The sequence below is a fragment of the Kryptolebias marmoratus genome, linkage group LG17 (genome assembly GCF_001649575.2).
Source record: "Kryptolebias marmoratus isolate JLee-2015 linkage group LG17, ASM164957v2, whole genome shotgun sequence".
Classification (NCBI taxonomy): Eukaryota; Metazoa; Chordata; class Actinopteri; order Cyprinodontiformes; family Rivulidae; genus Kryptolebias; species Kryptolebias marmoratus.
In genome coordinates, this window is record NC_051446.1 from 18,768,234 (window position 1) to 18,783,233 (window position 15,000).

A 15,000-nucleotide genomic window follows, 5' to 3' on the forward strand; every position below is an offset into this window, starting at 1 on the left:
GTAGGCCAAAACACTTCATTTCATTTCAAATGTCTTCGCTTCTCTTTAACTGTCACCTTTTCCACAGGTGGCCTCATGAACTGTTCACCTTTCTTTGTAAGGTTTATAAGTTACACAGATTTGACCCAAAACGCTGCACGACTAAAAACAATTTGTACATTTGTGACCGTGAAATTGTTTGGGTGCTGTCTGCTGTGTTTTTGTTTGTGGATTAAATGTTTTAACCTTTAAGCTGGAAGTGAAATCGTTGGGTTCAGAAACCCTGGAAGTGTTTATGTGTGCATTTAAGGTGTTTAAATGGGCAAAATAGAGTCAGGTCTTTAAACCAGTGTGTGTTAATGTGTGTCTGTAACTGATGAGGGCAGCTGCCTGTAGCCAGAACCCACAAATAAGTCAAAGCATAATAAGAGAATATTAATAATAAGAGAGTATTTTTTAATAATAAAATACACCCTGAAATAAAGGTATGGAAAGTAAACAAACCATTAAACTGTCAAACTTTAAAAATGCCTTCACTGGCTCAAAACTGTTGAACTGTTAAGTCTAAATTCAAGAGTTTCTTAGTTCCCAAATGTAAGTTTTATGATTAAAAATGGCTTAACTTATACTAGAGAAATTGTTTTTTCTACAAAAGCGCAGTGTGAATGCTGAGTGCTCAAGAAGCTGAAACTGAGTAGTTGCAGCTAAAAGAAGCAGAACACTAGCTAAAAGCTAAATAGTCAAATGTTAGCTAAACAGAACATTAGCTACAAACTAAAAGTTGCATCAGAAGATAAAAACAGAGCTAGTACGCTGAAGCTGATTTCAGAGAGAACAAGGTTTTTGACTCCCAAAGTGTATTTCTTTGGGGAAAACATTTGTAAATAAAGTTGTGAAGTATTAATGAGCTGAACATTTAGTTGTATGAAAGGTTAAAATTGCACAAAGTATGCAGATTTCGAACTGCTGATGTGCTGAATCAGCATTCACACAGTTAATTCTGGATTATATCGAAGTTTCTGATCTCCAGCGCAAGGATAGAGAGTTTACTGGATCTGTTCCTCCCATGTGGTGTGGTGGAAAGAAGCGGCTTCAACTGTGGTCTTCTTTTTTTGAACATTAACTTGTTTTTGGACTGTGGGAGGAAAGTGGAGCACCTGATGTAATGCAGAGGGAGATCATGCAACCTCCACATCAAAAGAGCCCAGTTAAGGTTGGGGATCTTCTTGCTGCGAGGCAACGGGGGTAATTAGTGATTCTAAGTGAATTGATCTTGGGAGGGAGCGTGAGCATGCATGGCTGTCTGTCGTCGTCCCTGTGATGGAGTGGCGACCTCCCCAGGGTGTACCCCACCATGAAGATGCACACCACCACCCCCCCACGGCCCTGAGCAGGATTAAGCAGCTTTGTAAAATAAGTGAGCAGTGATACATTTCCTTTTTTGCACAAATATAACTATTCAAGACAGGCTAATAAGGAGATTTTACTTCCATAAATGTGCAAAGAGTCCATGAATATGACTCGTCTGTGTTTAACTGTTGGATCGGTTAGAATGTACAAGCGATCCTGTTCCTTGTTGTGCCTGATGGAGAACTTGCCATCTGACGCTCACTCTGCTCTCCGATTTGCAGCCGAGGAGGCCTGGCTACTCCTGCGCAGTGACAGAGTCCAGACAGCAGGGGAGGACAGAGTCCCCCTCCAGGAGAGCTGGGAGGCTGCCAGCTGGGCTGAAGAGGTGTGCAGCTCGCCTTGGAGTGACCCTCTGGAGTGAGTAAATGCTATAACAGACACACTAAACAGGTTGGGGAATTTTCTGGTATTCTGGCATTGTTATCGACTGTGTTTTATGATGTCACGTGCTGGAGAAATGATGTTCCCTGAAATGTGTATGCTTTATAAGCATGATGAGACCGATCTCCTTTTATTACCCATTTTCTTTAGAAATTTATGGCTCACTTATCGTTTTTTTCTACTTGACATTTGAGAACACTTTAAGATTCGAGTGACATCTTCACCATCCCCATCTTTACCCGCTGTTACATTTTATCACTTAGCAAACATGCCCCACAAAACTCAGCTCTTAAAGATTTTTTTTTTTTCCCTCTTCCCTCCCAGACATCGAAATGTCATGTAAGTCGCTTGTCTCAACTCTCAAGTTTGACTTTGGCAGCAGTCTCTCTTTTTGAGTGACAGTCCCACGAGCGATACAGCTCCATCAAAAAGCGCAGCCTGACAGTCTGATATGACAGGCCTCTTCAGACCAAATATACTCCTTGTTCCTGGCAATACATCAACTTCACAAAAAGAAAAGTGGTTAACAAAAAAAAAAAAAAAGGGCTTTGGCCATCTGATTTTCATTTTATTGTGGAAAAAATGATAAAAGCATCAAGTTAGCTTTCTGATTATGCTTCCAAAAATATACAACAAACAGGTTATGACTCAGAAATGTCAAAAACAGAGTTGCTTTTGATCATCCTTTCCTGACTTTTTATTCATTTTCTGTACAGAATCATTCAATATAAAACAGCCACTAGGGAGCACAAGCCAGTGTATGTCTCATGCTGGGTAAATGGTGAGGGTTGTGCCAGGAAGGGCATCCGGCGTAGAACATTTTTGCCCAAACTAACATGCGAGTCCATCCAAGCGACACCATACTGGATCGGTTGAGGTCCTGGTTAACAATGACCGCCACCGGTGCTATTGACAAACGGTGTGTCGGCTGAAACTGTGTTACAGTTAGTTGAAGACCACGAGGAGGGAAACGTGCCAGGAGACAGAGGGATAAGAGGAAAGTCAGGAGTGTGGGACTGAGGGTAGCAACTCCAAACGTAGGGACAATGACAGGCAAAGGTAGAGAGCTGGAGGTCATGATGCAGAGGAGGAAAGTAGATGTGTTCTGTGTGCAAGAGACCAAGTGGAAGGACAGCAAGGCTCGCATCATTGGAGGGAGGGGTACGCAGGTAGACTACATTCTGTGTGGCAGAGGTAACCTGAGGGAGATGGTGGACTGTAAGCACGTGGCCAGGCAGCATAAGACGGTGGTGTGTAGGATGACTGTTGTGGTGAAGAACAGGAACACAGTAAAGGCAGAGAAGAGGACCAAATGGTGGAAGTTGTGGAAGGAAGAATGTTATGAGGAGTTCTGAAAGGAGACACTAAAGCAGGGGTGTCCAAAGTCGGTCCTCGAGGGCCGGCATCCTGCATGTTTTAGTTTTCTCCCTGGTTTTACACACCTGGATCAAATGATGGCTCATTAGAAGGCCTAAGCAGAACACTGACTTGCTGAGGAGGTTGTTACAACCACTAGGGAGAGAACTAAAACATGCAGGATGCCGGCCCTCGAGGACCGACTTTGGACACCCCTGCACTAAAGGCTCTGGGTGGTAAGGAAGACCTTCCAGATGACTGGGCTACTACAGCTACAGTGATTAGAGAGACATGTAGGACAGAGACAGAGAAAAGATAAGGAAACCTGGTGGTGGAATAGTGAAGTGCAGGAAGTTATCCGTCGGGAAGAAATGGGACAGTGAGAGGAGATACAGGGAGATGCAACATGGGGAAAAGAGGGAGGTCGCGAAGGCAAAATAGAAGATGGATTGGACACCACTGCCTCAGACTGATGTATTTGTCCTGTAGTTCCCTGTACTTATTCCAAACGTCTGTATATAACCACCACAGTATACAAACAGACTGTTACAGCCCTAGTGAATACACAACATTTATTCTGTTTTTATTGTTTAAACACAGTGGACTTTGGCATTTTCCTCCTTGTTTGGTTAGATTTGACACCAAAGCCATCAGGTTAGGTTTAGACATTAAACACTACTAGGTTAGGTTCTGTTGTCTCAACCAGTGGTTACAGGGGGAAACATCAAGGGTTGCCTTAAAGTAGACCTTAAAATATGTTATTCACTGAGCTCAGGTTTTTTGCATTATCAGGTTGACGAATTCCACAAAACGTCTGACATCTGCTGCAGAAACTTTGGGTGGTCTTGGTGCAGCTGTGGTAGTTTCATTTGTGGCTTCTGCAGAAAATTCAGTGATACTCTGGACTTGGTTCAGAAGGTAACATGATTGTTTGATTACTTTCATGGAAGCAATAACTCATATTTTTCTATATACAATACTGGGCAAATATCTTTTCTAATTTCTTAGTTTTTTTCCAAGGAGCCAGATTTTTTTTTTTTTTAAGTGAGCAACATTTTTTCAGGATTTCTGAAGATTTTCTGGTTCCCCTTTCACTGTTTTTAGTCCATTTCTTGACAGTTTCCAGAAAAATTAACTATATAAGGGGGGTGTTTTTACCATTAGAAATTGTGATCTGGTCACTGAATATTCTTGTGCAGTCATCAGACGGACGTGTAAATCCTCATCATGGTGATATATATACTTTCATCCTGCGTTCCCATTTAGATAATAAAATGTATAAACCTTAATGATTCATGGCAACCATTTACATAATTTATAATTAAATCACAACCTGATGACTTGGAATTTATTAATAGTGAAAGTGCGCTCGCCAGGATTGTGACATACTAATTAATATCTTCAGTTATCATTTGCACATTGCTCACTTGGCTGGGGTCTGGTTACGGGGCAGGAATAACGCTTCGCAACATCAAATTATCTGTGCATTTAAGTGGGGATGTCCTGGAGTGATGGCAACAATATGCAATTGCCTTAAGAACTTAATGAAGGAATCTGTTTTATCAGAGTTGTCACATGTTCTGGCGAATCATTATGAACACTATTAAAAGAAAAAAGAAAGGGTCGATTCATTTTCATCCTCTGGCTGTCGTAAAGGGGCTGCAGGGTGCCTTTAATTGTGTCTTACATATTTCCTACAGTTTCTGTAAGCCACACATTCTTAGTAATACACTTTATTTTGTAAGCAAGTCGATGTGAAAGTAGCATGACCAAAAAAATGAGGTTTTGTCAGAATCAGGAGTCAGTTTTTAATTTCAGTTAAAATACTTTTAGTTAGTGTTTGTCACTTCATGTTTCTGCCATCTGAACCATGAGACTTGGTTTAATCTAGGGTTTTATGATCACTTTTAACTAGATAGTTTGTGTTGGAAAGAAATTAGATTCTGCCTCTAAAAGCCTTTGTTTTCATTTTTTGACACTATGTAATATATATTGGCAACTGCAGCTTAAATTGATGAAGTTTTAGATCAGATAACCGTTAATGAATGCCTATTATTAATTACATATAAGTATATATTAATCAGTACAAATGTTTTTGTCTACAGTGGGTTGAGTTAACAGTATTACCATTAATGAAAGAAAGATTGTGATTCATACCAAACAGAAAATATCGTTAAATTCATTAAATATTTAAAATCTTCTAGGTTTGAAAATACAATATTTAGTTTAACTTGTAGTATCTTGTTTTTCTTTATGAAGTAGCTATGACCTTCTAACTGTGTATATGAAACACCCAGCTCACCCTCTTCACTTCAAGCTCAGGTCTTCTACCAGAGGCTGAAGTGGTTCTTTTTTTTTTAACTTGAACTAAATTTTGCACATTTTTTCTTTCAAATAGTCACAAAGCTCTGAAACCCATCCCAGCCGAGGCGCTCGGCAGATTAAAACAGACAACAATGGAATAATTTAGAAAACTAGCAAACTTGTCCCATAAGCACATTTTTCCCTTCTCTCATAAGCTTGTTCTGATCTTAATTCAGACAATTAATTCCAAACCAAACGTCCACTGACTCTTTCCCCGGCGTTGAACAAACAAAGGGATCCTCCTCACTAATGGTCCCCGAGGCTTCACCGCTATCTTATTGATCTGCTGTCACCCAATTTCTCTGTGACTTATGCCCTGCTTAATTCCCATTACTGTGCACACCGAAGCCTTATCAGGGAGAACAATGGGTTTGTTGTCACCGAGGGCAAAAATATGAGCGGGCCTGTGACAGTGTGAGTGCAAACTCATGACTTCAAGTCGACAAGGCCTTTCAGTGACCTCTGCAATCATGTAGCCCAGCTTTGAGCCCACTGCCCAAATACTAAACTCATTCTGGGCTGTTTGCAGATGAATCAGAAAATTGGATCTTGCTTGTTTTGAGGAAGGGGACCCCCACCCCCCAAAAAACTAGTGCTTTGACTCTTAAGCCATAAAACTGTCGTGTTGATATGTCTGCACCATTGATGCTTCTCAGCTCCTGCGTGCCCCTTTAACTTATTCGCTGCTATCTCTTCCTTTCAATTATGTTTCTCTGCTCTTTTGGACAAAGAGTAATAAAGCTATAAATCGTGGGTCCCGCAGAAGGTATGGACATTCTGTCTCCGAACTGCAGTTGAAACTGCCATAAACCACACACAAAGTCAAAGATAAGGATTTACAGTTATTTAACATCATCCTTGTCCCTTAAATCACACTGATAAGAGAATTAAGTGATGGCTATAGGTTCTTCGTCCTCTAGCCATTGATTTTTCTTTTCCTTTCTTTAAACAGGAGGCCCAGTGCAGCGTTTTTATTGAGCATCCTATTTTCTTTCAGCTTAAGAGTGGAAATGGAGCTATTTGGTTTGTTTTATTATGCTGCAGAATCTGCGCTGAATTAATTGGTCAAAATTCTGCTTGTTTAATATGAAATGTTTTCAACTACAGCCCTCCAAAATGGCTTTTCCTTGAAAGGAGGTATTGTTTGACATCTTTTTTGACAGTCCAATCTGTGTCAGCTGTTCTTGGGATGCTTCATTTCGTCTTCTACTCAATAGAAAAGATGCTTCTTGAGACAAAACACACGACTTGGTTTACAGAAAATCATCAGTCAGTGGTGTTGGTATCAAATGTAGCAAAAAACATTCCCTTGTTAAGGCAGCCTTTGTTTCACTAAAACCAGAGTAAGAGCCCCTCTTAGCGCATCGTGTCCCATTTTAAACAAAGACGTGTTTAGCTTAGCGGAAGTTAGTCTCTCATTTGAGCATGAAAACACTTAAGTCAGCGCCTGAGAGCCGGCAAAGCTGCAGCCGCTCACATTTAATGATTCAGATGCTGTTTAGCTTCGAGTTCACGACCCTGCAGCTATGATAAATGTCAAGCGCAACAATGTCCCGCTAACTAGACATGCCACTGCCAGCCAATCATCTTGTTATTGACTGGAAAATGACTCTGAATGCTGCGTTACAGTATTTGTGGAACCATGTGGGGCCGGTCTTTCAGTCTGCTCCAGTCCCGTTTGGTTGGCTCAAAGCTTTATGAGTTTCTGCTCCAGATTGCACAACAGGCATTAAGAACAGCTGCATGCATGTATGTGTCAATGCTCTTTTTAAGATCTGAAAAATGTCAGAATGGGTCCAGGGACGCTTGGTGGAACAGCCATAGGTTTTGAAATCAGTTGTTGCTCAGCTGGATTTAAAAACCTATTCGTGCTTGGTGTTTAATTATGAAGAGTTTTTATTTTGATGAATTTTAGGAGGCCAGCGTCCCATTACGACATCATGGCTCCAACTATAGAGCTTTTAATGTAAAGCTGGAATTTTAAAGGCCTTTTAAAGTGTTGTGATTTTTGGGTTAAAACTTAAGTCATTTACAGTAATGCTTGTTTGAATTGTCAAAATGTTTCCTGAAGTTTGTTTTTTTGAAGAATTCTGTCAGACATTTTTAAATTATGTATCACTTAAAATGCATGAAATGAATTTTACTTTTCAATTAAATATTGTAGTTTCAGTAAAAATCATCAACTATCCAAAATAAATATAACTACTGGAATCTCTGGATTTGAACCCTTTAAGTCATAAAATCAGAACTCCTTAACGTTAGGGTGAACTATTTGGTAGAACACATTTTAGGTTTAAGTTTAAGCTTATTGAAGCTTTCTGAACTTAACTAAGACGATCTGAGATTAAAACCCTTGCATGAAAGGTGGCAGACAATATTTATAGCAGTTTTATTTAAAACCTTTACACCATGTATTTTGCATTTCATTGGCATTTTGGAAAAAAAATACAATATTCCTGCAGGAAGTAGCTGCAGCAGAAATGCAACAGGTAGCTGCTACTGTTGCTATTCACGCTTGTAAATACCAGCAAGTTTTATGTGAATGATCATATAAAGCAAAACTGACAAAGATGAAATGGTTTATAAAATAGTGTTTCTATGAACCACAATGAAATCTTTGACAAGACCGCAGCAACCCATGTCCCTTAGCGTGACTCAGTCAGAACAAAACAAGAAGCAGTGGGAATGCTGAGGGCTGAATGACTGCTGAAATTTGCTGAAGAAGCTGAAATTTAGTGGTTAAAGCTAAAAGAAGCAAAACACTAGCTAAAGGCTAAAACAAGCAAAATACTAAAGCTACAAGAAGCAGGATGCTAGCTAAAAGTAGCACAAGACTACAAAAATAGAGCACATAGCTGAAGCAGATTTTAAAGACATCTTTGAAGCATTTGAAGGGATCTCTGTGGAAAAAATATTTGTAAATGAGTTTATTTTGAAAAGTGTAAAAGTCACAAAAACTAAATGCATCGCACCTGCCTCCTGAAGGAGCTGTAAGCAGTGAGACTGGAAAAAAATGTATAGAAAAATTAAAAAAAAACAGGAAAGCAATGGCGCGAATGCTGAATCAGCATCCACGCATTTAAACTCCATTTCTTCAAACTGAGGTTGTTCAAAGAGCTACTCGATCCACAACAAGTACGGTATTAATTGTTCATAACCTTCGCTTCAGAAGCCCATTTCAGACGATCTGAACTGTGCCTTTAATTTACAACCGAGGGAGATTTATGTTTAAATGTAAAGCACCCAAACAAATAAGGCTGGAAAAGTCTTCAGGACGTGTTCTGAATTTTGCTGCTACCGCCAGCCGAGGATATTACCCCGCGAGTGCCAGCAGGACTCGGACAAACTGCTTCTTTAAGCATTTCTCCGGGAGGCATAAAAATGTATTTATGGTCAGCAGGGGTGGGTATAAAGAAAGATTGGCAAACATGAAACTCAAGTCCTCTCTCGGGTGCCATCGAGCCATGCTCAGCTGTGCTCAATCATAGACTGAAAGAACAACAGTCCGGTCTGACAAAGCACCGCCTCGGGCATTTGTTTTACATTCTCCTCAAAACCTGTTATTGAAGATAATGCTTTGTCTTTATACCCGTTTTCAGCTCTGTAATGAACTTCATCTATCTTATTCTGCTGTGCGCCCTTTTAAACTCACAGTTTAGTGCTTATTACTCAGTGCTAAGATTAAAGGCTGCTGAGGATTCTGTTTCTGAGCTCAGCTGGTGTAGAATTGATTTCTTTTACGAATATATGAATCACCGGGGTCATTACTGGGCTGGACTCTTTTTCATTTAATTGAGCTATGTCCCCTGCTTCAACAGTAAGAACTATCTATCAGCACTGTACCTCTGTGGGCTTTGAAAACAGCAACATCTGAAGTATAGCCTCATTTATCCAACAGATGCAGAACATTGATCCTTCTAAGTAAAAAAAAACAAAACAAAATAAAGGTGACAACTTAGCTTTTTAATAATTGAAATGCAAACTGAGGGATGGAACATATAAGGTAGGAAGGAATGTATGAGCTTATATTCCAAAATGCTTTTAATTGCAAGGCTTATTGCTAATCAACTGCACCTCTCTCCTTGCTAAAATATTCCTCACACACACTCAGGCAGTATCGACTTTTTGAATAAAAAGACATTAATGTAGATAACAGCCATTTTGAATCCTCATTAGTCACCAGTAATCCAGAAACATGGGCGATATATTAAGACTGGTGTTCACAGCCAGTCATTAAAGGAGAAATAAAAGACAAAATAAATCCACTCCTGGAACGCCTGCGATTAATCATGTTGGCCACTGCTGGCTGGCTGCTTAACGCTTTTTATTGAGTCATTTATGCAGGTTTCTCCTATAATCCGTTTATTCTAAATAATGCCTGCCTTCGTGCGCAAAGTGCTGTGTTCAGACGATACTCCTGCAAACTGTATATATTTACATAATTTTTACTTATTTTTTTAACATACATATGAAACAATTACAGCTAACAAAACAAAAAAAAAATCAGTACATTGTTTAAAGGAGGTTTTTAATTAAAGTGTTAAGTGTATTTCCAGTTCTTCATAGGAATCACAATGAAACATAAGAATATTATTATTATTTTGAGGTGGTGTATCTAATGAGAAATGTTCATAGCAAAGAAAACATTTTGTAGGTGAAGCTACATAGAAATTAAGATCTCTTCAGTTCTTTAAAAAAATTATCTTTAAAATCTGCTTCGGCTTACTTTTTTGCCTACTTTTGGTACTTTTAGCTAACCTTTTGCTAGTTTTAGCTTTGAGCTAACCTTTTAGCTTTTTCTTGCATTTAGCTTCTAGCTAGTCTTTCGACAGTTTTTAACCAGGCTTTTGCTACTTTTAGCTAACGTTTTGAAGGTTTTAGCTTTTAGACAGCCTTTTGAAATGTTTAGCTTTTTCCTACATTTAGTTTCAAGCTAGCCTTTTGTAACATTTATCTTTTAGCCAGCCACTTTTAGCATTTTCAGCACACATTTTGCCAGTTTTAGCAATTGGCTAGTTTATTGCTCATTTTAGCTTTCAGACCAGGGCTGTCCAACCCTGGTCTTCGATGGACACTATCCTGCACGTTTTCCTTGTTTCCCTGCTCCAACACACCTGATTCATTGGTTAAATGACCTCTTCATGTTCTGCAGAAACCTGTTAATTATCCATTCATTCATATCAGGAGAGTTATTCCAAATAATCGTTCAGCACTCAGCATTCACGCTGCATTTTCACAGAAAATTAAATCTTCCAGGTTTACATTGATCTCAGAAAGAGCAGTGAATGACTGCAAGGTCATCTGAGTATTTGCACAAACTGAACCCTGTTAAAAGGGGTAATAATCTCAAACATGAACTATATGAGGCTAACAAAAAAAGTGTTAAGCATTTTTTACACATTCCATTCTTGCTTTTTGAAATGTTTAATAAAACTGTGCCCTTAAACACGCCAGTACATTTAAGTTCTTATTGGTTAAGAAAAAAACGAAGAAAAAAAAAATCCCAGCTGTTACTTTTCGGTCTAAACACGACTGGTCCTTTTTCCCTTCAGAGTTAGCGGACGTGTGATTGTATATTTAGTAATGAAGATTTGACGGTTCTCAGCAGCGTCTGGAGACTTTCTCACAAGGTCTTTACTGAAAGGCTGAAGCATATCAAGTGTCTTGCACAACAACAGCCCCAGCACCTGATGACATGGTTCTGTAGGGAGTTAATGCTGTCATAATAAATCAGTACCAGACAGGATACAGTATAATCATCCGGGTGTCCTGTTGCACTCGCTTTCTGCTGAAGCTGCACCATAACTCTACACTGCCACGGTGGTTGATGGTTGACTGGAGAGGAATAATCCATGGGAGATAAAATACAAAGAGCTGATGATGGTTTATGCTGCAAGTCAAGTGATGTTCTGGGTTCCCTCTAGTTTGTTTTGTTTGTTTTAAGACATATTTTGCTTTGATGATCGTGTAATACCCTGCTGAAGGTGGAGCGATGATGTTTTTGCTCGTACGCATTTGTTTGCCTATTCCATTAGGGAAAACATCTCATGAACCAGTGGATGAATTTTAATGAAACTCAAAGTAAATATTTAACGTGCAACTGATTAACCTTTTTGGAGTAAACCACATTCAAGGTGGTCGCCACAGCTAAGCAACAGTCGCCAACACAAAATGGCTATAACGCAGAAAATTTTACAAATACTGAGCTATAATTTGGTGTGGTAGTAGCTGAGAGTCATTCCCAACACATACTCCGAGCACTAACAGATCAAGCAGGATCACACAAGATATTGTAATATTGCATGAAATTCTTATAATTTTATTTTCAAGGTTTGAACAAGTGGCTGCAACTTTATTTTCTCAATATAAGACAATCTTAGTTTAAAACTCTGGCATGAAAGGCGGCGGGCGATATGCATTTTTTCCAAGGAATGCTAGGCCTTTAATTTGTAGTAGGTCTGAGAGAAATTGCATATATAGGTTATGTCAATATGTAGCTCAGCAAAGTGTTAGACATATGGCAGTGTTTAAAAACAAAGTGTTGTGCTCCGTAACTGTAAGAAAGCCTTCAAAATCAAAGCAAATTGAGATCTACAAACTATCAGAGCTGAGACGTTATGCTTTTATCTTGGCATTTTTTTTTTTCACGAAGATGAATCATAATGTCTAATCCTCGCAAATTACCCCCACGTTTTGTAGTTTTCTCATTTCCAACACTGTTTAATCTGTGTCTGGAGTATTTGCTGTCGCTTCATGTTGCAAACACTCCTTTCACTCTGGCACTTCGTAGTCTTTTGATGGGCCATAAAAGGCTTGGTTTGATGGATGATAACTCGGGGCGTCTCTCTTTGTTGTGGGATGTGACGACCGAGTGCATGTGAGATGTGAGGAGAAGATGTGGTGTGAATGGGAGATGTCATTGATGTCATGCGCTGACATCGAGGCCCAAAGCACAGGCTTTGATCTCCGGGAATGACTGCAAAGCAAACACAAATAAAAGATTCCAGAGTTTCAGGAGAGAAAGTTTAACTGTCTTTTTTTTTTTTTTTTGGCAACATATTTTCAGAAACTGTAAGGATTGAGCTGGTCTTTGTAAGCTGAACGTGATTCTACCTGTATGCAATATATGATTGATCAAAAATGGAGATGGCTTAAGTTATTCTTTTGATCCAGTCCAGTAAATGAATAGTTTTCTTTATGGACCCTGGATCTCCTGCTGACCTTATACCATCTGTCCAAGCACTCCCTACTTAATCCATTTACTAGGAGAACAGGACAGATGTTTTTAGCTGTACAACATAAAAAACAGATGACTGATAAAAACTTGCTTTAATACAAACAAATAGTTGTGTGGTAATAAAGGCATAGTTTGGCTAATTTGAAACACGTTCTGTGAAATAGTTTTGAACAGTTGGTGTCTTACCTGTTTTGGATAGCTCTTTGAACAACCTCAATTTGAGCATTGTTTAATTTTGAACACATGGATTAGTTAATGGCTCGTCTGAGTGGATTGCTGTCATCTTGAAAATCCCACTTCCATCCATTTTTCCTTCATACAGTCACTTATTCATGATTGAGTCATGGAGGCAACGGGTCCAGCAAGCAAACCCAGACATCCCTTTTCTCAGTGATTCACATAAAAGCAGGTGTGTGTGTGCGCTAAAATGGTATGGATAGACCTGTTGGTTCCCTTAGACAGACTATTAATCTTTGTGTTATAGTCATGTTTCAACTAAATGTTTGACCTTAATTAATATCACAGTGCCTTCAAGCTTTTCATCAGCTGTTCAGCCTATTTAAAAGGAACAAACATGTTGATCACGAAGCAAAGAAAGCAAAGGTGAGAGCTCTCTAAGGAGCTCAGAAAGAAGATTATAGGTATCCATGTTAAAGGTAAAGGCTACAAAACCATCTCCAAGTATCTTCATGTTCCTTTGACCACAGCTGCCAATGCTATTAAAAAGTATAAAGGTTTATGGGATTGTAGCCAGCCTTCTAGGACATGGATGCAAGAGGAAATACAACCTCAAGTTGAGCAGATGGAATTGTGGATGGTAAAAAAAAAAGCAGAGGAAACCATCCAAAACCATTTAAGCCAAACATCAAGGTCAAGATGCGTCATTTTTCTGATTGCACCATCCTTCACATTTTGAATCATAATGGACTTCATGGAAGACCCAAAGGAGCTCTACTACTGGCAGAAAAAGGCAATAAAGTCAGATGGAAATTCACCAAAATCATGTTGACAAGCCCCAAGTATCTGGGGCCGATGAAGCCAAACTGGAACTTTTTGGCTCCAGTCACATCACTTGTGCTTTCTGATGATCCTGGAAGGGTACCAAAACATCTGTAACAGCGGCGTCTGTAAAATCCCTCCACCTTCTTCGTTTGTCATTCTGGTCAAAATGAACTCTTTCTCCAAACTGAGGTTGTTCAAAGAGTGATCTGAGCTAGGTAAGATATTTACTGTTCATAACCTTTCCGTACAACCCCACTTCTAAAGAACTGAGCTATCACTTACAGGGCAGGTAAGGGTGTGCCAAAGGTTTTATTTATTTGATGGTGGCATAAAACAAAAGCAATAAATTGTCAGCACAGTGTTTTGTTAAAGATTCCTTGGATACATGTTCTGTACAGTAAATAAATCACTGTTATTAAAAACCTAGGCTCATGTTGCTATAAATTGCTCTCCAGAATATTGAAGCTATTCGTTCCTGCAGTACAGCCTTTCATGCCCACATGAGGTTCTTTGTTGGGTGTCTTTGATGTTTACTTAACCATCTGAGCGTGATGTGCTTCGTGGCCTTTATGGTATAGATTACAAATGGAACAGTTTAAAGAGCTAATTATGCCGGTGGACTGTATTCACCAGCAAATGTTTGGAGCTGTAAGGTTTACACTTTATAAATTACATTAATTAGATACTTTTTGAAATAATTCCCAGGGAGATAGTTTGATCAAAGTAATTACACATCACATTATTAATAAGTGTAATGTTAGATATGCTGATTGCCTTTTTGACACTAGAGTTAAAGAGTTTCTCCTGAGTAAATAAATGTATTGGTATCCAGCGATCATAAAGCTTTTATAATACAGTTTTAATTTGCATCCACATGGGTCAGACTCGTAGAAACTGTAATCGTAGATACATAAGATGATTTTTAGTTTAAAAGTGAGCCATGAAGGGTGGTGGGCCAAAGAATGCTAGGCCTTTAATTAAATATAGAGTATTTTGGATCTTCATGTGTGTCAAAGTCGAGATTAAAGTTTAAAAGTTAAGCTCAACTAGGAGCGTTTATAGACTATATGCTCATATATTTACTTGTGTGGGTGTAACACAGACTGAAATCACAGCTCCGCTCTGCTGTCAGCTGAAAATGACTAATGTGCTGCAGATCACAGCCTCGGGATAAAGCTGTATCTGAAGCAACACTTGGAGGAAATCAAAAGCCCAGAATACCTCAAATTGACCCCTGTCATTTTCTTTGACAGTGTATATCCCCCCCCCCC

The 15,000-nt window shown here is 39.2% G+C and overlaps 1 long non-coding RNA gene across 2 annotated transcripts in view; it reads left to right on the forward strand.

Moving 5' to 3' along the window:
* Nucleotides 1-15,000, forward strand: part of LOC119617847 — a 150,866-nt gene that overhangs the window by 1,234 nt on the left and 134,632 nt on the right. The window contains exons 1-2 of one of the 2 annotated variants that reach the window (XR_005234269.1): nucleotides 10-1,396; nucleotides 1,611-1,746. This is a non-coding gene — a long non-coding RNA (uncharacterized LOC119617847). Of the gene's footprint in view, nucleotides 1-9; nucleotides 1,397-1,610; nucleotides 1,747-15,000 lie in introns of those variants that run through there. The other variant, XR_005234268.1, reaches the window with a different exon arrangement.